General features: G+C 54.2%; 1 protein-coding gene across 14 annotated transcripts in view; it reads right to left on the bottom strand.

The window, feature by feature from the left end:
• Positions 1 to 22,230, bottom strand: part of NCOR2 (nuclear receptor corepressor 2) — a 216,809-nt gene extending 194,579 nt beyond the window's left edge. For 8 of the 14 annotated variants that reach the window (XM_063086073.1, XM_063086076.1, XM_063086067.1 and 5 more), the window contains exon 1: positions 21,953 to 22,228. The gene's annotated coding sequence lies outside the window, so the exon portion shown is untranslated. Of the gene's footprint in view, positions 1 to 21,952 lie in introns of all 14 variants that reach the window. The other 6 variants (XM_063086064.1, XM_063086066.1, XM_063086065.1 and 3 more) reach the window with 3 other exon arrangements.
• Positions 22,231 to 24,635: the final 2,405 nt, after the last annotated feature.

Below are 24,635 nucleotides of genomic sequence, written 5' to 3'. Positions count from 1 at the left end.
CCCCAGGGCAGGAGGTAAAACCCACCTGCCTGTGACCACACAAGCCAGGGCTCAGCAGACATCCTCCCTTTCAGCTTGACCTCCTCCTGGCCAGCAGCCACTCCGGCCACTCCAGCCACACCCTCAGCAGGGCCCAGAGGAGGCAAATTTTTCAGGTGTGAGAAGGAGACGGGTGCTGATGGAGCCCACACTGCCCATGGATCACAGACAAGGCAGGCGACAAAGGCAGGCTGGATCCCAATCAAGGCCACTTGTGCGCTGGGCATTGGGGGCAAGTCCCTGAGCAGAGTCCCCACCCCAGATCCTCAGTGGTTGCCCCAGCACTTAAGCTGGCCCTCAGAGAAGACATGCTCCTTCACCCGCAGCTCCACCTTCCTGTCTCAACACCCTCCAGGGCACAGTCCAAATTCTGTAAAATCACTCAGGGCCCAGGGGCTGCTATGTCTGCCACTTTGAGAAAAGGGAGGGAGCACCCACATGAGCCCCCGCCTGGCCGCCACATCCAGCAGTGGGAACTGCGAGAGGCCAAGATGAGTGAGGCACAGGACATGCTCTACAGAAGCCCTAAACTGGACCCCAGGGTCCCCTGCAGATCTGACAGTGGCCCTCAAGGGGCAGGCGTGACCCCCACAAGCTGTCCCTGCAGGCTGGAGTTTGAGGGCTTCAGACACAGCATGACCCAGATGCCCAGAGCTGGGGCAGGCAGGGGCTTGAGGGCCCACCACCCTCCCAGGGTGGGCCTGGGCCCACGTGGCACATCTGTCCATACCACGTGAATAGGGAACTTCCCTGTCTCCTGGGGCTGGTGTCAACTGTTCTCATCACTGTGGCAGTGACCAGCCAGACAGCCAAAGCAGACGGGAGGCAGGCTCTACAGCCTGTCCATTTAGAAGGCACCGGGATATTTCATTCTCCTTCTCCAGTGACAGGTGAGGCAGCCTGCCCCTTGGCCGGCTCTCCTTGAAGCTGCAGGGAGACAATCACAGAGAGCTCACCAAGGTCTCCAGTCCCACTGGGCTGAAGCTGCCAGTGACCGCCTGCCTGAGGGTGGGTGAAGCGGTGTGGGAGCCTCGCCTACCATCCCCCCGTCCCCAGCCGGGCAGGGGCCGCCAGATCAAGGCCAATGGAGCCGGAAGCATAGATGTGAGTGGACAGGGCCTGGGGTAGGATGAGAAGGGGAGGTGGGGCTGTGGCCCACCCAATGTGGGGTACACAGTCAGGGCGAGAACTGAGGGACAGCCTTGCCCCTGCCCATGAGCACACCCCAGCCCCCATGTCCATTTATCCAGGATCCCAACAGGAGTGGCCTCGCTGACAGCAGGCACAGTGACAGGGAGGAGTCTACACAGCAGAAACGACAGCAATGATCATCACGACAGCAGTAACAGCCCGTCCCACATGCTCACTTCATTCCAGGCCACTGCTATCTCCACAGCCCTGTGAGGTGGGCACTATCCTGACCCCATTTCATAGATGGGGAAACTGAGGCCCAAAGAGGCTCACCCATCTGCCTGAGATCACACAGCCAGCGAGAGGCAGGGAGAATGGAACAGGCGTCCAACCATCTGCCTTTAGCTGCCCCATTCGCCACCCCCTACACCCCAGTTTGGCCCAGAACATGCTCCTCGGAAACTTCCCAACCCATCTCCTCGCTGCAGGGCGTGGGGCCATCTGTGGAGACAGCAGCCAACTGGAGCAATTAGAGGCCAGGAAGGAGCCAGGATATTGACCACTTTCTGCAGGGAAGGGGGGGCAGCGCGGGCCTGGCTCCCGGCCAACACAGGCCAAGACAGTGCAGGGAGAGCAAACCAGGCCAGGAGGCCTGCACAGGCCCATGACAGCCACATGAAGAAGCCAGGGAAACAGCCATCCTCCACCTCAGCAGTCCCCAGGGGGCCTCCTGAGGGCCTCGCTGTGTCTGGCACAATGCTGTGCCCTTTATGCTTATGAACTCATTAACTCTTGCAAGCACAATACATCCTCCCCTTTTACAGATGGGGGCAGTGAGGCGAGAAAGCTCACCCAGAGTTCCCACAGTCAAAATTCGCACCCAACACCTGCTATAACTACACCATGCTGCCTCTGTCAGACCCCCTGCCTTGGGAACCCCAGGTTCTCCCGGGTGGGAGAGAAGAGTGTGGGAATGGTGCGCCAGCGTCTGCTCAATGGGGTAGATGCTTCTGGAAGCCTCTTGATGTCTTCAGTGGCCCCATTTGTAAAAGGGGAACAAAATAGCACCTACTCATAGGCTTGTTGTAAAGATTCATTCAGGTTTAGTCCTACAGTTGCACAGAGCAAGCGCCCCAAAATGTGAACTATGGGGATTTCCCTGGAGGAGGCTGCCTAGCCAGGAGCTCCCATATCTGCAGCCACAGAGAAAAGGCCCCACAGATCCTTCCCAGCCTCCAGTCCCAGGCTCCCTGCCCAGAAGCATGGTCTGGGCTATTAGAGGCTGCAGGTGGGCGGGGGGGGGGGGGGGGGGGCAGCCTGGGAGGGCAGGAGACCATCGATTGCCATAAGCAATTAATTGCCTGGGTCAAGAGATGGTGAAAGAGATTTGTCACTGGGACCCAGGGGACATTCCAGTGAGTCCAGTGAGTCCAGGGCAGGAGGGGTGGCTTGCGCTGACTTGGTCATGGTGGGGGGAGGTGGCTGGGACACTTGCATGCTTCCCCCAGAATTCCCTCCCCACCTCCCCACCTCACAAGGCCCCCTCTGCGTGCTCCCATTCGACCCTCCCATGGTATCCTCCACCCCACCAGCCACTAACTCACTGCACGTCAAGGACACAATCCGGGCATCATAACCTGTCTTCCAGGAGGGACCTGTGCCATCCTTCAGCTGCACCCTCTGCACAGACAGGGACAGGGAGGCCCAGAAAGGGGCAAATGTACACAGAGTCCCCGGCCAGCCTGGGTCTATCCTGAGACCAGATCAAATCCCAGCTGCCCCAGGTTCTAGTCGGGCGATACTTTGGGTGTTACCTAACTTCCTTGAGGCTGTTTCCCTTGCTATAAAATGGAGATAGTAACAGGAAGGCTAAGATCACCCAATTCCGGCTCAAACCCCAGAGCTGCCCCTTTTCAAAGCCTGGTGGCCTTGCTCCTCTGAATCTCAGCATCCCCATCTGTAAAATGGGATGATGCCAAGGGCTAACGTGCAGAGAAACTAATGGCCCGGAACAGCAGTGCTCAGATGAAGCTCACTGTCAGGGTTCATCGACCCCTCCCCAGGGCCCTAACCCAACTTGGAAGCCAGTCAACGCCCCCAGCACTTTGGACACCCAGAATCAGGGCCAGGGAGAGGGGGCCCAAGCCTTGGAGGCCCTGATGAGAGGATAAATGAGCCCGCCCCCGTCCCCCACCTCCAGTCACCCACAAGGCTGGGGCCTGGTTGTAATGGAAAACAGAAGCACCCAGACACAAAGCAGCCCCCCACCCAGATCCTCCACAGACAGGGGCTCTGCGAGAGCCTCAAATGTGGAGGTATATGGAGCACGGGCTCCCCCGTGAGTCCCCACCAGCTTTCAGCCCCTGGTGTGTGAATCCCTCCACACTAACCCCACAACACGTGCAGCCCCTCACTGCCCCCACCACACAGACGGGAAAAGCGAGGCCAGAGGAAGCCAGAGAAAGGTACCCTCAAACCCAACTCTTTCTGAGGTCCCATGTGAGCTCAGCTCCACTCAGCAGGTGTTCAGAGACCAAGGTCACCGGGGCTGGAGAGAGGGCACTGAGTCAGAGCGAGAAACCCAGCAGAAACTGAAAACAGCCCCCAGAGTGAGCCGCGCTGATTCACTGCAGGGCCCCATGCTGGGAAGTTCCTGCTTCTGTGGCTGGGGTGGGGGTGGGGGACAGAGGCGTGAAGCAGCCTCTCTGGGGACCCTCTCCCAGCCCAGTAGGTGACCAACACTCCATGCACACAGACTGAGATGTCCCAGATCATGCAGGACACACACAAATTCACCTGCCCCGGGGCAGCACCTCAGGGGTGTACGGAAAAGGAAGTTAGGGGGACTGGCAGGAGGGCCCCATCCCAGGCACAGGCTTTTTCTGGGCTCAGCCCACAAGCAGGCCACGGGGAATGAGCCCTCTGTCCAGCATCTCCACGCGGTCCACACTGCCTGCCCTGCACGCCCATTAGTCCACTTAGCGGTCATCTCAGTTATCAGATAGACTGTTGTGGTGTCACAGTGCTTGTGTCCAAGTCACCCTCATTTTACTTCATAATGGCCCCAAAGCACACAAGGAGTGATGCTCGTGTATTACTGTCATCCTTCTACTTTATTATTAGTTATTGTTGCTATTCTCTTACTGTGCCTAATTCATAAATTAATCTTTATCACAGTTATGTATGGATGGGAAAAAACTTAGTCTACACAGTTCAGTACTATCCATGGTTTCAAGCGTCCACTGGCGGTCTTGGAACGTATCTCCTGAGGTGAAGGGGCAGCTACTGTATGTTTTTCACATTCTGATTTTTTAATTGAGATGAAATTCACATAACATAAAATTAACCACTATAAAGTGAGCGATTCGGTGGCATTTGGTACACTTACAATGCTGTGTAACCATCAACATTATCTAGTTCCAAAATATTCCCACCATCCCAAAAGGAAACTCCATCAACACTAAGCAGTTTCTCTCCATGTCCCCTCCTTCCCACCTCTGTCAACCACACATCTGCTTTCTGGCTCCCTGGATTTGCCTATTCTGGACATTTCATATAAGTGCAGTGATGTACCATGTGGCTTTTTGTATCTGGCTTCTTTCATTCAGCATCATGTTTTCTGGATTTACCCACAGGGTAGCATGTATCAGTACTTTATTCCTTTCCATGGCTAAATAATATTCCATTGCATGGACATACAAATCATGTTTTCAAAATGAGAAAAACAAGTACAGAAACACAACATGACAAAGTATATGTAAATGAGCATACACGTGGACGTGAGATATAATCTAAACATTGTAAAATTACAAAATGACCATAACGACTGTGATGATGTGGAATCTGGCCAGTGGGAGGAGCCAGCTGGTGGGAGGGAGGCCACCACAGGAGCCCTGAGCTGGGCAAGTCCCCTCCTGCTGGGCCTCTCTTCTGTTCTAACTCCCCTCACATCACACTGGACCTCTTGATGGTGCCAACTGGGCTGAGACCTGAGCTGCAGCGAGGAGAAGCCATGCCACTCTCTAGAGGAAAGCCTTCCAGGTGGGGGAACAGCAAGTGCAAAGGCCCAAAGGTGGGAAGGCACTGAGGTGGCTGAGCCCAAGCAAGGAGATTCGGCCCTCACAGACCGCAGTAGCCTCTGGACTTATCCTCAGAGCATGCGAAAGAAGGGAGAATGTGGGACCAGAGGCTGGCCAGTCTCACTGTCCTTCTGATAGGAACCGTCTGGCTGCAACGTGGAGACAGACAGCAGGGATAAACGTGGATGCCCCGCTGGGAAGAGGCTACTGCACATGTCCAAGCCAGAAGGTGGCAACAGGGTAGGGGGTCCATCGTGGTGCCCGGTCTGCTACTCTTGTTCTTTTTGTCATTCTTATTGATACGAAAACAGGGTCTCAATGGCAGTGGTCCCATCCCCCTGAGCATACTATTAGTATTATTGCTGTTTTTACTGCAGAGAGTCCCACCCCACAATAATAGTATATTACCATTGTTATTGCTACTGTTATTTTTCATGTGTTGTTCAGGCAGGGGTCGCCACCCCCGAACATCTCAGAAACGTGCAGAGATGTTTTTGGCTATCCCATGACTGGCACTTAGCCAGTGGGACTGTCTCATGCCCTAAAAATCAATCCTCCCCACACAATTTCCAAATGACCTGGCAATTAAAAAAAACTGCCAGAACCAATCCAAACCCTGGCTTTTTAAAAAACATCACCTTCCTATACTTCCAGCAGTTAAACACTCTGATCACTTCCCCCGAATCTCCACTACTCATTCAGCATCTCCTTCCTGTCATTTCCCTTTATGCAACAGTTGGGGCATTAAACTGATTTTTGTTGTTAATTCTGTGTAAAGTCAAGATCATATTGAGGAGGAATTTCAGTGCCAAAGAGAATTTTCCAAGTACATGCTGTAAATATTTCAGGGGTTGTCAGGAGGCTGTGTGACCCTGGGCAAGTTGGGTAACTTCTCTGAACCTCAGCTGCCTCCTAGTCACATGGGGAAAGTGACGATCGTGCTGGCTCACAAGACTGTTGAGAGGATCAAATGAATTAACACAGTATGTGCCTGTCACTATTAGACATGCATGAAAAGCATACACAACTCATCCAACCCCTCTAGCCTCGGCACACAGCAGAAGGGGCTGGAAGTGGGAGAGGCAAAAGCCCCCAGCCCAGGGCTCGACTGGGCAAGCAGGTGGAGGGTAAAATCCCGCTCTCCCTGCTTGGGCCAGGTGGCTCATCGCCTGCCCAGCTTTTATCTCTGAGGAGATAAGCTGCCTGCTCAAGTTCTCATTCAGGATCAAATAAACCCACTTAATCCCCTTAGGGATCTCAGCTGAGCTGGCTCCTCCAGGCCTGCAGAGAAGGGCAACTGAGCTCCTGGTAGGTAGAGACCCGCATCCACACAGCCAGGACTCTCTGCCCTCCTGAGAACCCTAAGATCCTGTCATGTATCTTAAGGGTCTGTAGGGAGTGACTGTGCCCCCAGGACACTGGGCAATGAACGTGTGGAGACATTTCTGGTTGCCACAAAGGGTGTGGAGGTGTTACAGGCATCCAGCGGGTAGAAGCAAGAGATGCTGCTAAACATCCTACATTGCACAGGACAGTCCCCCATAACAGAGAACGACCCGCTCCCCCAAAACATGAACAGTGCCCAGCTGAGAAACCCTGCTGTACTGCATTCACTCGAGCATCAGTTAGGCACCTACTGTGTTCAGGGAAGGAGACAAGGTCACAGGGAGCAGAGAGGCAAGGTTTCCTGCCCCAAATCTCACAGCTAGTGGAAGGCAGAGAAGGAACTCGAACCTGGGTCTCCCTGACTCAAAGCCCCACCCGAGAGCCGCCAAATACCTGTCCCATACTTGAGGACTGCGATCTACCAAGTCCTGAGTGGGGGCTCACAAGCCCTCCCCCATGGTCACTTCTGGGGGATAGGGGACCGAGGTCAGATCTGCTCCTTTGCATCCAAAGCAGCATACACCCAGATGCCCACAGTCTCTCTCTGGGGGGTGGGAATGTGGTTGTATTTTTTTTTTTACGTGCAGGCTTCTTGTTTCTTCATTTTCCAACTCACACAGAACACATTTGTTCTGCTTCTAAAAACCAAATAAGTCTTTTTTGTAAGGCAGCTGCCAAACCACATGCCCAGCCCGGCCCTGGAGCAGCTCCCACGGGTGAGGACTCAGCAGGGGGGACCCACACCTTGATGCCGAGATGGCTGACCCAGTGCAGCCCCCCCGGAGCACCTGCTGGTGTCATCTGGAAAAGCCGCAAGCAGGCAATTCAATTTGCAACAGCACATGGGCACCCAGAGGTGCTCAAAAAAGGCCCATGGCTGCCTCTTCCTATAGCAAACACTGGAATCAACCCAAGCAGCCATCTCCAGAGACTACAACAATCACGTGTCATGTGCCTCATGACAAAATACTACACAGAAGTTAAAATTAGCCAACTGGATCTAACTGTAGCAACACATGTCACAAAACCATGATAATAAAGATAATAATAATTATAGCTAATGACACGATTCTAGATGCTGTATTACCCTAATTCTCAAAACAATCCTAGAAGGCAGGTACTATTTTAGTCCCTGGTCTGCATATAGGGAAACTAAGGCACAGAAGGATGTCATAACAAGCCCAAGGACACAGGCTGGCAAGAGGCAGTGGGAGGAGGGGAACCCTGGCCATCAGATCCCTACTAGGAATCACCAGGGTCTGCGATCTCGGGTCTGCCTAACCATGGAGAGGAAATTACTAAGTTGAATTATATAAAATGCTGTTGAGATTCGACCACTTTTGACCTACAAAACTGGCAAATTCATATGGCTCACGCTAATAGCAAACTACACATAGAAGGCCATGTCCAAGTGAATTTTGCCAGCCCACAGCAACACAGGGCCCCAAGCTGTGCAGGAATCCACAGAGGCCTGCGGAAGCATTAAAAACGTGGATTAGAAAAGCCCACGTCCAGTTGAGAGTTGGTGGCCTCCAGAGAGGGGACTCGCAGCAGCCCCGAGCCGGACTTCCTGGGCCAAGCTGATGCACAATACCACCCTCTCCTCTCCCTGTCCCCCCCCCCTCGGCAGCGGCCCCTTTGCCCCCCAGACCCCACACAGTCAGCCGAGGAGCTGCAGTGCCAGAGGCCTGGTCTCTGGAGCCTCCTCGGGCAGGCAGGAGAAGCTCTCCCCATCTAAGGATCTAGTTTCACTTAATTGCAGGCTTCAGGTTTCTGGACGCAGGCCCAGAGGCCTTCGGTGCAGGAGGTGTGGGCCATTTTCTTCCTCTTTTCAATAAAGCTGGAAGGAAGCAGCGTGTGGCATGGCCCGTCTATTCTGAGAATCTGGAACACCTGCCCCTTGGGAACAGGGCCGTGTCACGGGAGACCCTGCCTTGGAGAATCAACCGTGGCTTGTCATGGGACATGCTGGGGATACATTTTCTTTTCTGGTCATCCATTGGGACTAAGTACCCTCACTGGATCTGAAGGAATAAAAAGAAAAAGAAAGCACAAACATCTCAACCTCACGTCACCCTTTTCCCCACTCCGAAGCTTTCAAATGGTCCTCTCTCTGCTTCTGAGCATTTCCTTTGCATTTCGTTTTTTCACCAGCACAGCCCTTTACAGTTTGCAGGTCCCTCTCTGTGCTCCGTGTCCTTCAGCCACAAGCCCCAGGTCAAAGACCAAGAAACTGAGCAGTCAACTGATCAGCAGCAGGGACAGAGCCACCATCTAAACAGCCACGTCACCCCCTGGTCCTGCTCCAGGTGCCAGTTCATGAGGAAAACACAGACTCTGTATGAAGCTCTTCTTGTTGCTGTAACAAACCACCACAAACATAGTGGCTTAAAACAGCACACATTTATTATCTTACAGTTTTGAGGTCCGTATTTCAGAAACAGATCTAACGGCTAAAATCAAGGTGTTGGTAGGACTACGTTCCTTCTGGAGGCTCTAGGGGAGAATCTAACCCTTTTCCAGATTCTAGAGGCACCTGTACTCCTTGGCTCATGGCCCCTTCCTCCGTCCTCAAAGCCAGTGGTGTAGGATCTTCAAATCTCTCTCTGACTCTGACCTCCTGCCTCCTTATAAGAACCCTCATGATGACATTGAGCCCACCCAGATAATCCAAGATAATCTCCCATCTCAAGGTCAGCTGATTAGCATCCTTAATTCCACCTGTAACCTTAATTCCGCTTTACCATGTAACATAATATATTCACAGCTTCTGGGGATTAGGACATCTTTGTGGGAGACCATTATTCTGCTTACCACAGGCTTCAAAAACAATAATCTCTAGGCTTCGATGGAACTCCCAAGGCCCCACCCCACAAACCTTGATTTCCAACAGGTGGTTTTCGGGGTCCATATGACTCAGTCTCTCCATTCCTACGCAGATTGAGGCGGCACGCCCAGTTCTGTCACCTGCATGGTGAATACACATCTCCAGTGCTACAGAGTCTAGCCTTTCACAAAAGTGTGCATCAGGCGGAGCCCCACAGCCTATCACTAGAGATCTCCCTCTCTAGGTTAACAACAAATAACTCATCCATCAGTAATCTTGAGCAAGGTTTTTTTTCTGACCAGTCACAATTCACCCTATTGTTCATCACACTCCAGCAAGATCCATAAGGAGACACAGGAAATCACCCTGTTGAAACCTATACTTCCCCATGTCCATGGAATCTAGGCCAAGAATGACGCTGGCACCAACCAAGCCCAGAAGTTCTGTGAAGCCTAAAGGAGTCACCAGGAATCCCAGCCACAGAAGGCTTTGCAAGGTACAACTGAGCTGCAGCAGGACACTCATGTTTGGAAATATGTCCAGAAGTCCAAGCTGCACTAGCCCTTGCTACACAGCTGGCATTTGTCAGAATGGGGAGTGGGGGAGGTGGCTAGCGGGGTCTGGGGAATCGGGGGCCACCCTAAGCTGCTCAGACGTCCTTGGCGTGGGTCAGCACCTCCCCAATGACCAGCTCTCATGAACCCCCATGCAGGAGCAGGGCCTCCAGGGCAGTCCAGATAGGAACAAGGCAAGCTCTGCTCCATAACAACATAATGCCATCAGCAATGTTAACCATCGCAGCACTTAAAGATGACCAAGGGCACAATGAAATGCTTGCTTCAAAGCCCTGCTATGCCTCTTCATGTTCTGGGTCAACCCACACCCCACCTTGGCATTCAGACAGGGCCCATCTCCTCTGGGAAGCTCCCTCCCCAGTCTCCCTGAATGCCTCCCTACAACACAACTCCTCTCTCTCCAAGGCAAAAACCATGTGTCTCTTCTCAATGTCAAATTGTTCACTGCACCCTCTGCACCTCCCTCGCTGCCATCCAAACACCCAGAGGCACTCTTTACAGCACAGCCAGCACAGAGAGGGCAGCAAGATCCTGAAGGTCACACAGCAAACCTGCAAAGCAACCCCTGGGTGCACACTCGCTTCTGCCTCTGTGTTCCCACCGGGAGCAGCACAGTTCCTGGAGACACTGCAGCAAGGGGGCAGCAGCTGGAGCCCAAGTGCCAGGAGATGCAGCTTTCTGCCCGCCACTGCAGCTGCTATTTATAGCCAAAAAGGGAGAAGCCAAGACAGATGGGGTCAGCTTCCTGCACAGCAGAGCCAGCTGCAGCCTGGGAGCCCACAACCTGGACCCCAAGGGGTACGAGATGGGTCAGGACAGAGATGTGATGCCCAGGGCTGGTCACAAGGTAGGCCCAGGACTGTCCCTGGCCATGCCTGAGGGCCCAGAGTCCAGGAAAAGGGATGCAAAGACAGCCGAGGCCCTGCCCATGAAAGCTGCCCACCATGGAGGGAGACTATGAACTGCGTGTCCTGAACCAATGAAATCGCCATTCTGTGCCTTGGTTTTCCCATCTATAAACAGAGAAACTAACAGTTTTGGACACACTGGGTTATTCTGAACCTTAAATGAGCTACCACACGACAGAGCCAGAGAGCCCCTGCAAGCAGCAGGCACACAGGCACCCCACCCAAACCCCTGGGCACAGGCCGCTATGATGACACCCATGACGTGTGTGTGCACACCTGCATCATCATCACAGCACCCACTCTCTTACAAGGCAGGGAATGCAGTTACCCCCATTTTACAGGTGCAGAAACTGAGGCACAGAGTGACAGAAGAACTATGCTCAAGAAAGGTAGAAGGGGTCCCCCGGGCCCTGCGTTTCCTGGAGTTAACTGGGGTCTCCTCTCTCACCAAACAGCCCAGGAATCCTCCAGGAAAGCTGACCAGGGGAAGCTGGTTTGTGCCCCACAGAGCTCGCTCCCTGGAGCAGAGAAGCATGGGCCCAAGAAGGAGCCATCTCAGGCCATGACAGCATCAGGGGAACGCACCTTTAAAATCCCTCAGTGGCACCTGGGTTGCCCACCTGTGATGTCCCAACCTTCCTCCAAAACAAGTCAAAGGAACATCCACCCGGCAAACTGAAAACAACCAGCAGTGACCTGACCCTACTGAAGAAATAACTAAAGAAGGGAAGGAAAGAGATCAAGGGAGGGGAGGGTGAATTTTAAGTAAGATATATCAGATAAGGTGACATCTGAGCAAAGGTTGCAAAGAAATGAGTCAAGTCAGAGTCACGAGGGAGAAGAGTGCTCCCAGCACAGCAAGTGCAAAGGCCCTGGGGTGGGACACTGTCTGGTACATTTCAGAAGAAACAGCAGGGAGGCCGGTGCAGCTGGAACAGAGTGAGTGAGGGGAGCAGAAGGAGAGGGAGTGGGGGCACCGGGGACAGCAGGGGCAGACTGTGTGGAGCCTCACGGACCAAGGTAAGGACCTGGCTCTTAGGCCACTGAGATGGGGAGGCTCTGAGCAGCAGCAGAATGGAACCTGATTTGGGTTTCAAAGGCATCCCTCTGGGTGGCGGGACAGATCTCTAGGGTGGCGGGTTAGCCCTGACGGGAGCTGTGTCCATTTCCCAAAACTGCTCTAACAAAGCACCACGCACAGGGGGGTGTGAGAGTTTGTTCTCAAACACTTCTTCGGGAGGCCTGAAATCTGAAATCCAGGTGTGTCGGCAGGGTCAGTTCCTTCTGGGGTTGCTGTTCCAGGCCTCTCTCTGAGAGTCCAGTGGTTGCTGGCAGTTCTTGGCATTCCTTGGCTCGTAGACACATCACTGTGTTCTCTGCCTCCAGCGTCACTTCACCATCTTCTCTGTGTCTTTATGCCTGTGCATCTCTCCTCTTCTACGACATCAGTCACGTTGGATACAGGGCCCACCCTATTCCAGTATGACCTCATCTCAACTAATTATACCTGCAAAGACCCTATTTCCAAATACAGTCACATTTCGAGGATCTGGGGAGGATGTAAATTGGGAGAGGTGGAGGGGAAGCTCTATTCAACACAGTATGGTGCGGGCCGGCCCGTGGCTCACTCGGGAGAGTACGGTGCTGAGAACACCAAGGCCTCGGGTTCGGATCCCATATACGGATGGCCGGTTCGCTCACTGGCTGAGCGTGGTGCTCACAACACCAAGTCAAGGGTTAAGATCCCCTTACCGGTCATCTTTTAAAAAAAAAAAAAAAAAAACACAGTATGGTGGCCTAGACTGGGATACAAGTAACAGAGGTGGAGAAAATGAAACTGGTTGACAAATGTTTAGGAGGGTGGAAGACGGTGGTGGAGGGTGCATGCGGCAGGTAGAAGTGGGTTTCTCCCACCCCCTCCCACTTACATTCTCTCCGGTTCAACTGACCCTGAGTCACCTAGGAGCGACTACTGCATAGAATTTCCCCCAAAACCCCACCCTGGGGACCTGGCCCAAGCCCCCAGGACCCGGGAGAGGGCCCCTGACTCTTGCCAGTCTCCAGAGAACAACACCACTTCAGGCCCCCATGATGGCAGTGATGGTCCCGGGCCTGGGGAGAAGCCCAGCAGAGGCCGGGGCAGCAGGTCCCATGTCCCCAGCTCCCTACCTCGCCCAGCAGGCTGGCCTCATTAGCCCAACAAGCAGGGCCAAAGTACTGTGGGGAGTGGGCCAAGGGGACGTCAGAGGGTGCCAGTCACTGGATACACAGGTCTCCATGGCGGTAAAGGATTCTGGATTTCCCTCAAGAAGTGGTGTGAAGCCCTGCAGGCTCTGAGTAAGGCCATGTCACTCCACCTGCTGTGGCTCCACCGACTGCCGGTGGAGAAGGGACGGTGGAGCAGAGAGGACGCCAGGACCCCAGGGAGGAGGCTATTGCAGGCGCCAAGCAATGGAGAGGGCGGCCAGACGAGCCCCAGGTGTCTGGCCCGTGCCCCCCACTCATGGAAGAAGCCCAGGATGGGAGACTGGGGTGAGGGGGGAATCATGGGTCTAGTTTTAGACAAATTGGAACTGAAGTCCCTTTGGAACATCCCTGAGCCATGCAACGAGGTCACTGGGTCCACCCACGTGGCCCCGAGTCAGGTCCATGGTCTATGAGCCCTGGACAGGAGGGAGAGGGGCTAGAGGCTGGCAGGAATGGTCGTGCCTCAATTGCCCCTTTAGCTCCCTTTGCTTCAGCACAACCTGAGGCCACATGTCGTTCATCAGCCCATTTCACTGCCGGTAAACTGAGGAATGCATAGAAGCTCTGTTACTTATCCAAGGCCCTGTAGCTCACATCATGGTTCCCGCCAGTTATAAGCATTAAAACATAAACACAGGCCATGGAACACCAAGCCAATCCCAGGAGAAGAGAGGCAGAAAGCCTCAGCTACCTGGCCCCCAGGAGAAATGGACCCCCAGGTGCCACCCATGCCCAGGTGCACACACACTCCAGTGGCAGCCAGTCACCAGGTCTTGTCAGATTCCAATTCCAACAGCCTGTGTCAGTGGCTGACTTCTTCCACCACTTCCTTTCCAAACTCAAAGAAATATCCCAAGGTCATCAGGAGGAAGCAGAGACACCTGAAAGCATCAGCAGTGAGTCCAGGTTGGACTGAGATGCCGCAGGGGTCCCTTTGCAGCACTGATTCCAAAACAATTCCAAGGTCCCTCCAGGGCATTCCCTCAGGCCAAGTGGTTCTCAAGAGCCCCGACTGGGACACCTTTCACTGTCCAAGTTACTCACTGTCATCTTCCCAAGTCAGACCCAAGATGGGCATCCAAAGACCCTGCCAGTTCTCATCTAGGGTGTGACCTTGGTTAAGACATTCCTTGGGGCCTTGGTTTCCTCTACAGAATGTCCATCAGAAGAACACCCACCAACGACCCCACACTCAGGGGAACAAGCATGAAAACATCTCACAAAGTGTTTTCCTTTTCTTTGCTCCTGCCCTGCTCTATACCACCACCCCTCAAGAGCTGAGATAAGTCTGAAGAATGCATATGACAAGATAAAATCAGAGAGCAAAGTCAGAGCAAAGGGGAAAAAAATCAGGGACAAAGGAATCCGAAATCAGATGTAGTAAGTAAAACCACAACATGGAGCAGTGATTGCTGAAGGCAGGCTGCAAATTTGGCTCTGAGCTTCTTAGCAGCCAAAGCAAAGTTGGAAACAGGATGGATTATAAGTGACCCTGAAAATTGTGAAAACTATGTAGTACCGTCCAGAAGGTGCTACAGCAACTATTTAGCACTCTAAAAAAGGTATTATAGTCTCAGGCATCATTTGAGAGGCAACAAAAATTGTGCCAAATGTCAACCCAACTGCCAGCTGCCTTAACCAGCACCCCCTTCCTATTGCATTCAACAACAGCAAATCATAACCATGAGCATCAACCTAACTCAGCAAGAACAATGACCCAGGCAAGAAGGAGGGGTTTGAGGGCCCCCCATGTATGACCTTCAAACTCATAGCCCTCTCTGGGCCCCAGTTTCCTCAACAGTGAAAATCCTGGAGAGCTATGCTGAGGTTAAAAAGAATGAGGTAGCTCTACATTAGGGATCAGCAACCATTTTCTGTAAAGGGCCAGAGGGTAAATATTTTAGGTTCTGCAGGCCTTCCAGCCTCTGTCACAACTACTCAACTTCGCAAAAGTTGTAGCACAGAAGCAGCCACAGACAGCATGTAAATGAATGAGCATGGCTGCGTTCCAATAAAACTTTATTTAGGGACACTGAAATTTGCATTTCGTATAATTTCACATGTCATAAAATATTATTCTCCTTTTGATTTCTTCCAACCATCAAAAAACGTAGACACCATTCTTAGCTCATGTGCTGTATAAAAACAGGAGGTGGGCCAGATTTGGCCCAAGGGCTATAGTTTGCTGATCCCTGCTCTCTGTGTTCCAGAATAAGCTCCAAGACATATTAGAATTTAAGATGTGAATATGATGGCAAATATAAGATGTAAATGTATGGCATGATACCATTTGTGTTTGTTTTTCAAGGGAAGACACACACACAAGTCCATCTAAGGCCAACATATGCCCGGAGTATCTCTGAGGGGAAATTTGAGATGCTTTAAGCTGTGACTGCCTCAAGGGACAGAAACCAGGAGGGCAGGAACCACAGGAGACCTCCTCTAACTTCTGTGCACTGTTTTAATTTTTTTTTTCACAGATCCATGCATTTTCTTTCATTAAAAATAAAGCCCAAAGCAATTAGCAGGCTTTTGAATGCATTACTTTTTTTTCCATATTTTTCAAATGTAATATAAAAAGCAACATTATCCCCAAAACATGAATCGAGCTGTATCTATATGGAAAGATGTCTGTGATGTATTAATTCATATCATAAAAGAATAAGTAGGATCCCACTTATGGGAAGCAGATCTTCCCTAGGTATCTGCACGAGCAACATAAATGAGGGAGGCTGAGAGGCTGGGAGGTCATCTCTACTAACCCAGGAGTCCTCCTGGGTCTGCAGCCTACACACCAAGGTTTTCCACCTAAGCTCAGCCCCCGGAAGTGAGAGTTGCCCACGCTTCGCACAGACCTGGAGCTGCCTCCTGTGCCCAGGAAATGACAGCTAACGAAGTAAGTGGGGATACTGGCCAAAGAGCTTCCTGGTCTCAGGGGCAGTGGCCTGGCAGGGCCAAGAAGAATGAGAACCAATGGTCTGAAAATTGGCCTCTTGGACCTAAGTCAACAGAAAAGGTTAGTCACTATTGCCACACTGCCCAATAGGGACAGTGGCTGCTAGCCACAAGTGGCTATTCAAATCTCTTACAGTTAAGTAAAAACTAAAATTCTGTGCCTTGGTCACACTATAGCCTCACTTCAAGAACTCAATGCCACACGTGGCTTACGGCTACAGTACTGACAGATCTAAAGCATTCTCACCACTGTAGAAAGTTCTACTAGATGGCACTGCCCCAGGCTGGTGGAAAAGGAAGTGGGGGGGGGGGGGTGATGAGATTAGGAGTGTGGGTGAGGGGAGGTAGGCAGACGGTGGAGGAGACTGGGCCAGCCCTGGGGACAGCCCTGGATTAGGTTTGGGAAACAAGACCCCTGAAAGGGGAGGACCCCCAAGATGGCACCATGCAGAGAAAACACACACAAAAAGGGAAAAAGTTAAATACTAAGAGCCCAGTCCCTGCTCCCAAACACAAAACCTTATTTAATTGTCCAACCCTTTGTCAGTCTGACTAGGTAGCCATTAGCCACGGCCACAGGTGGCTATTTAAATTTAAATTAATTTAAATGAAATAAAATTACCAGTTCAGTTGCTCAGTGGCAATTTCAAAATTGCTAAAACTACAGGCACCTAATGGCTATGGCATTGGACAGGTAGGACAGGGCAGCTGTAGAACATTTTCCACAATCACAGAAATTATATTGGCTGGCACTGCCCCCGACTACCCTCTAAGGTAGGCATTATTTTCTTTCCCTCCCTTTTAAGGATAAGGAAACTGAGGCTAGAAGGTCAGAGACTTTGCTAAATTTATTAATGAAAGCACGATTCAAACCCAGGTCTGATTTCAAAGAAGCCCTTTCTAGAACCCCCATGGTCCCTTTTTCACAAGTGGAGGGAAAGCTCAGCCCTCCCCCAGGAGGCCTCCCTGTCCTCATCCCAGCCCTCCCCCACTCTCCAGGCTGCCTATGACCTCCAAGCACTCCAAGTGGCCCCAAGTGCCCGACAGATACTGGGTGATTAAAGGCAGAATGAAAAACCTCAGCTTTCAAGGGCAGAGAGAGGGAGCTGAGCACATCTGCAAATCACCAACAGGAGAGGAGCCTGCTGTCTCTGGAGGGCAACAAGCCCAAGCCTGGGGGCTCAGGTAAAGAGATGGGACCATTAGAGGATCCTTCCCAGCAGCCCTTAAGAGAGAGGAATGGGTGGTGTCCGACCAGCCCATCAATGAGGACCTGAATTCACACAACTAATTCTACAGGGAAGTCTTCGCTCTCCAATGACATGAGCCGAAATGATAACAGCAGCTCCTGTGACATACATGGGCTCACTTAATCCTCACAGCAACCAAGTCAGAAGTACCGTCATCATCCTCATCATCATCCCCATCTTAGACATGAGCAAACTGAGGCTCAGAAAAGTTACTTGCCCAAAGTCAAACAGCTTGAAGCTGCAGAGCTGAGCATCATACTTAACATTCATGCCTTCTGCCCCCTTAATCCTCTCCACTACCCACGGGTAGGCAATGTGCCCATTTTACAGATGAGGGCACCCAAACTCTGAGAGGAGCCGGGACCAGCCTGGGCACACTGCTTGTAAATGGCTAAGCTGGAACTTGAACTGGCCGGAACTTGCAACGCTAAATCGGCTGCCCTCTTGGGAATCACAGATAAAACGAACCCAGACCATCCTCTACCATTTGTTTAGGGTGAATCTTTACAGACCTAAGATTCTTCCTCAAGGCTAGCTGGAGCCCACGTGGGTGGGTGATATAGAAGCGCTCGGGCTCAGATGCCTCATCATACTCTAAAATAGAGATAGTAATAATGATGATGATGACTTCGATCATCATAATGACAAGTCCCACCACTGTGCGACCTTAAGCTACTCTCACCCCTCTGACCTGTGCCCTCATCTGTAAACTGGGAATAAAGCTGCTGTCTGCCCCAGGATCTCTCTGGACTCAAGCAAGTCTCCAACTACAGGTACTCCAGGGCTACGCACTGGCAGGCCGAGCTCATCTGAGGCAGCTTTCTGGAGCCCCTATACACCATGCTAAATAATTCAAAATGATGTTTTCATTTCAAAATAAACACAGCCCTGTCGCCAAGGCGAATGCCAAATTTGCATGAATATTTAAGATAAAGTGAGACTTCAAAGAAATGCCAGGCCTGCCACTGGCACCATCCCCCTTCCCAAACTCTGGAGAGATAAGTTCTCAGTCTCCCACCCCCTGGGGCAAAGATCTGTAGGTGCGGCTCAAGTAAGAAACACAATTTCTTTATTCTATCCTCTATGGCAGCTCTGCAAAGCAGGTCTGCAGTAAATTCTTGCTGCACCAACACAAGAGTGACTAATCCTAGGTCTTAATACTTAGTCTCACACCCTAGATTTGTGACCTTGGGCAAGTCACTTAACCTCTCTGTACCTCAATTTCACCACCTATAAAATGGGATAATAACCACACCGACTCATAGAGTGGTTATGAAGAGTAAACAAGTGGATTGGTACTGAGTGCAATGTCTGGCACACAGTAGGCGCTTTCTAAGTGCTGGCTGTTATTACTGCATTATATGCAGTATTTTCCGGCACCAAGACTAAGAGTTCACATGACAGGTTATAAAGCCCATTCCCTGACTCCAAGCTTCCTCAAAAGGACAGCCAACTGATCTTTCCTAAGCATCAGTTCCTTGGGGACCTCATATACCCACCTAGGGGACACAGGCCTTCTAAAGTGACACCTTTGGCCTGGCCCTGAGCAGCCTGGCCCTCCCCAGGTGGTAGCCCAGGCTCGAACCCCTCCCAGTCACTCCCTCTGGGCACCATGGGCAGGAATTACCAGCTCCTGCAAGCTGCTCCCCTTGCAGGGAGCTGAGTCCCAGAGGTGTCACCTGGGGTGGCTGCTGTTTGGCGTTTGAGACATGAAAAGGAAACAGAGAAGGGAAAAAAACACACACAAATAAAAGCTCTCAACCCTCTATTGTCAGAGGCAGCATTTGATGTGGGGGATTTTCGGTTCGGAGCTCTGTGGGGAAGCAGGGGAGAGAGCCCGGCTACCCTGCCTGACGATATCTCTTCTCACAGAGGAGACAGCGGAGACCCTATGGCTGGGTGATGCGTAGGTGCCACCCCCCAACCCCCATCTCAGAGTGAAGCCCCAACTTCTCCACCCACAGGCCTCAGGTGGGGGGTGGGAACACAGACAAGGGACGCGCCCCCTCTCAGTCGGGGGGAACCAAACCAGGCAGCCTGCACCTCCATCCTGAATGGCAAGACGTGGGGGCCAGGCCTCTTGGGGCCGCCTTCAACACCAGCCAGTGGGTGCCAGCGTTGCCACCCCCGCCCCCAAACCCAGAGAACAATCGAGCCCTCCCCAGCTCCGAGCTTTCATGCAGCTAAATTCGCATTTGCGGAGCTCTGGGAAATGTTTAGGAGGTGGCATGAGTATTATTAATTGGGGGAAAAGAACGGATTATGCCAAATAAATCCTTCCCACGTAGCCAAACCCTCGCCAAGAGGAGGAGGGGGATGCGCGCAGCCCCACGAGGGGTCTCCATCCCTCACTGGGCCTGACAGCCACATTACCATTTACATGGATTTATCAATAGTATTGATCCCCGAGCGAGCGTAAATAGCTCAGTGGGAAGAAGCCAGGGCTGGGGACCGCTCGACTCCCACCCCCACGTCTGGGCACCGGCACCACAGACTCCCCGGGCACCAGGCGGCGGCGGTAAATTTCCAAACAGGGACATGGCAGGCGGCACGGGGAAGCCAGACAGGGCCCGGGATGCCCCCGCCGCAGCCGCCGCCGCCTCCGCCGATCCACCACCGCTCCCCGCCGGCTCCGGACCCAGCGCGCTCCGCACAGCCCGACTCAGCCTTTGCATCCGTTCAATGGGCTGAGGGCACCTGGCCTTCTCCATCCTCACGGGAAAAAGCAGAGGGGGGTGGAAAGGCGGCCCCTCCCTTCACCACATCCCCCCACCACCCCCTTCCTCTCCCGCCAGGCAAACGTGAGGCTGCCCCTTTTCACAATGTTTCCAGGTGGTTGGATTAAAGGCCAAGTTTTAGAACCCAGTAATAATAACAACAGTAGTCATAGAAACACATTCAATTACGTCTATGTATTATGACTTTCAGCTCTCACAACCCTATGAACTCGGTACCATTTTTACCCTCACTTTGCAGATGAGAAACCTGAGGCACAGACAGGTTAAGTAATTTGTCCGGGGTCACACGGTCACACTGCTACCAAAAGGGTAAAAGTAACATTCGAACCCAAGTTGCGTTGCAGAGCAGGACAGGCCCGGAACGCCGGGGCTAACCCATCTCGCATCTCTCCCTTTCTCAGATGGCTCTTCCCCCTCCTCACCAAAACAATAAATAGATAAAGGGCCCCCACGACGTATACAGCAGTGCCCCGAAATGCCCTCCCCGCACGCGCCCGGCCCTGAGAGTCCCTCATATCAAAGCAGCCGCAGGGACCCAGATCTGATTTTAAAAGGGCAAAGTCAAGGCCACCGATAACACAGCCCAAGGTGCCCAGAACTCCCCCACCCACCCCACAGGGATCCTCTCCCTTCTCCCCGCTCTTTTCCTCCTTCCCTCCCTCACACATCCTTCCTCCAAATCTGCAAAAAGGAAAAAAAAATCATAATAAAACCAGTTCTCACCAACAGGGGGGGAGGAGGAGAGGGAGGAAGGGAGGAGGCTGAGCCGACAGAACAGATCCGCCCCCGCTGCCTGCACCAGAGCCTCGGAGAGCCGGAGCGCGCGACAGGCGGCGGGAGGACATTCGCTTCCCAAAAACTTAATCTACAATGTAAAAATAAAGCCGGGCGCCCCACGCTAATTGGGCCCCGGCGACAGCAGCTCCCAGGTACAGCGTGTCTCCCTCTCCCGCCTGCCTTGCTCTCCCTCCCTACGGGCTTTTTCCTGCAAGTGTCCCCACGGGTGTCCCCACGCCCCGCAGGTCTCTGGTCACGCTCTCCCCAACACTAGGGCCTGGGGCTTCCCGGTCTAGCCCAAGTGGAATCAGCTATGAATTCCAACTTCCCAAACTAGTGGCATCCCAAGTATCCGCACAGCCCGGGGGAGGGACCAGTAGGCGGCCCAATGAGGCGTCACCAGCCTTAGGAGGCAGGCCCAGACACCAGGAACACCGGCCCGCGGGGGAGGGGGGAACACGGGGCGCCTCTCCCGGGGGACCCCGCCCAGCGCCCTCTGGCCCCTTGCCCACTAGGGGCTGTAGCCAGCTCCTCCCCACCACCCGCTGGCGGGAACCCCCCACGCTCCTCTCCACAGCAGCCAGGCCGGGGAGCTGGGGGGGGGGTGCCATCTCCAAGGGCTCCCCCAACCCCCGCTGCCCGCTGGAAAATAAGGCGCAGTGTCGCCCCCCCAAGTCTGGGGCTGCTGGGGGGACAGGGGGTACATGGCGGCCATGCCCCCAGGGCTGGGGCACACTGAGCAAGACCGCCCTGCGCGTTTCCAAGGCGCCCCCCTCCCGCCTCCACGCCACTTCCCTCCTTCCCGCCCCCTCGCTGGGGAGCTGGAGTTCCCCTAAGTTCCCCGGCGCCCCGAAGCACGCGGGCCGCAGTGTCGATGGGGCGCCTGGCTCCCCAGCAGGCCACCCCCTGAGAGCGCCAACTCGGGAGTGCAGGAGCCGGGCCAACTCCGCCGCGTGCGCCGCCCGATCTTCTACTGATCCCCCGGAAGCGCGCCCCGCGCCTCCCCCCGCCCTCCGCGGGGACCCTCGGCCCCAACTCACCTCTCGGAGGTGGCGGCTGCGGCGCCCGGGCTTGGGGCACGCTCCGGCCGCCCAGGCGCTCAGGCAAGTGGCGGTGCCGCTCGGGCTGGGGGCGCGCAGCAGGCCCGGCCTCTGGCCGGGACGCGATCCTCCCGCCGCCGCCTCCTAGGGGGCCGGCCCCGGGTCCCCGGCCCGCAACTTGGCGCGCATCGCCGGGCGCAGGGCGCGGGCACACGGCTCGGGCGGAGCGCAGGCGGACGCCGGGCTCTGGGGCGGCCCGGCCTGCCCGCGGCTCCGCGATCCCCGGCGGCGGCGGCGGCGGCAGCGGCGGCGGTGGCGGCGGCGGCGGCGGCGGCGGCGGCGGCGGTGGCGGGAGGGGGAGGAGGGGGCGGGGCGGGAGCCCGGGGGGCGGTGGCTCGGCCTCCCAGCTCCCGGCTCCCCGCCCGCAACGACGCTCCCCGGCCCGGCCCCCTCGGGCTCCTTAAAGGGCCCGCACAGCCTCTTCTGGCCCTGCAAGCACCCACTCGTGCGCGCACACGCTGCCACACACACATACGCCCACTTGGGCGCGACGCCGAGTTTCTTTTTGGCGGCTCCCGGAGGAGGAAGGAGGGGGAAAGCGCCTCGGAATCATTCCCCCTCCACCTCCTCCCGCGGGCCGCGCCCCCTCTCCTCCTTCCCAGCCGGATACTTCCCTGGAATCGCGTTTCAGCTATTAAATTGTAACTCCGGAGTGGACAGCGGATGGGGAAGGAGCGCACGGGAGGGCCACACACAGGGCCTTTTAGGAAAACACACAGATGCGCAGGGACAACGCGGTGGAGCTCACTCAGGGGGCTGTAGCAGACAGTAGGGTGCAAAACTCCCACCAGCTGACGTGAACCCACCGGGCCTCATCTGACAGGAGAGCTAGTCCAGGTGCACACACCGCTAAACTCACACCCGCCGCAGACCTGAGTGGACCCTGGGACACAGGCTCCATTATAAGACTACACTCAGATGAACTCTGGGACGCACGCAGGAGTTCGCTCACCCCCACAAGAGGGTAACACACCAGAATGTCAGTTTCATGAGGGCAGAGATTTCTCCCTATTTTGTTCACTGCCCTATCATAGTAGAGACTCGATAATGTGTTGTTGAGTTAACACCCACTTGGGGACATTCAGGGAAACAAATGCACAGAAAAGGCGTGAACCTGTGGTCCGCACACACAGACACACACACGTGCCCTTTGGGAGTCACACAGTCCTGGGCTGCGTGAGCATGCAGTCACAAGCACACATGTGCATACCCACCGTGCACTCGTGCACTCACCGACACAGCTCCAACAGGAACCGGGCTCTACTGGCTGCCCTGACAACCCAATGTCCTCATTTACCCCCTCCCCTGCCAAGTTCACCCTCTCAACCCTTGGGAGACCTCTGTAAACAGCAGAGGGCCCTGGGGGTCCCAGACCTGGAGCCTTCCTCCCCCTCCTCCTCTGCTTTTCCCTAAGATGTTGGAGAGTTTGAATTTTTTTTTTCTTCAGTTCAACTTTCCTTTTTTGGAGTGACATCTCAGCAGATTCAGTTCTGCCATCTGCCAACATCTGAGAACCCCCAGGGAGAGCGGGGAATGGTTGCGGTGGGGAGGCCGCCATGCGGTTTCCAGGGGCCCCAGCATCCTGCCTCCACCTCCTGCCAGGCGGCTGGGGTTGCCTGCCTCCCCTGTAGCAACCAGTCCCTCTCTGCCCCATCAGGCTTTTTTTTGTGTGGGTTCAGGAGGAGGGGGCAGGGAGCATCGGGGCTGACAAAATCCGAAAAAGGGAAGTGTATGTGGAGGGGGAGCAGTTTGCAATTTGGAACAGGAGAGGGTCATAGATCAATTACCACTCCCCTTTCTGGCCCCACCAGCTCCAGTGCTGCCCAGCCAGACCGTGGGAATCCACGTGCAAAAGGCCAGACTTGCAGAAGGAAGGCCTGCCCCATCAGAGGGGCCTGGGGGAGGAAAGGGAGGGCGGGAAGGAGGGAGCACTCCTCAGCTAGCCCAGCCCACCAGGCAGCCCTCCCCAGTCACCCCCAGAGTCAGCTGAGAACACTCCCAGGGATTTGCATCTCAATGAGATTCAGCTCTGGGACTTCGCACTGTAGGAGAAACATTTGGGGTGTCTTCAGGGCTTCCTTCTTCCAGCTTCTGACTCCCAAGGGTTCCCCTTAGGTGTAGGAGGGGGTCAGGCAGGCAGGAGGGCTGTCAGCTTTGTAAAGTCCCAGGCGTCACCTGGAAACCCCTCACAGAGAGCCAGGTAGCGACTCAAATGTCAATGTCCTCTGGACTGTCCATGATACAGATGGGAACACTGAGGCCAGGAGAAGGGGAGGCATTTTTTCTCAATAGGATTTGACATTTCCTACCCACTCCTGTTTCCTCAGCTGTAAATTGGGGTTACTAATCCCATCCTCGTGGGCTACAGGGAGCAATACAAGCACACTGAACATCGCTTAGAGTATGCTCTCAGGATCTCCTGAGCTGCCCTCAGAAACCCTCAGAGGGTGGTCCTGGTATTGACCCTACATTACAGATGGGGAAACTGAGGCCCAGGGAGATTAAGAATTTAACTTGCCAGTCTCCCTCAGATGGTGATTGCACATGGGTGCTCTGAATCCTGGCTCTGAAGGGAAGAGCTGGAGGGGTCTTAGCTGGGCCCGGCCCCCCACAGACTGGACCC

This window comes from Cynocephalus volans, chromosome 2 (assembly GCF_027409185.1).
Source record: "Cynocephalus volans isolate mCynVol1 chromosome 2, mCynVol1.pri, whole genome shotgun sequence".
In the NCBI taxonomy this organism is placed as follows: Eukaryota; Metazoa; Chordata; class Mammalia; order Dermoptera; family Cynocephalidae; genus Cynocephalus; species Cynocephalus volans.
This window is presented reverse-complemented; position numbering and strand designations above follow the sequence as displayed.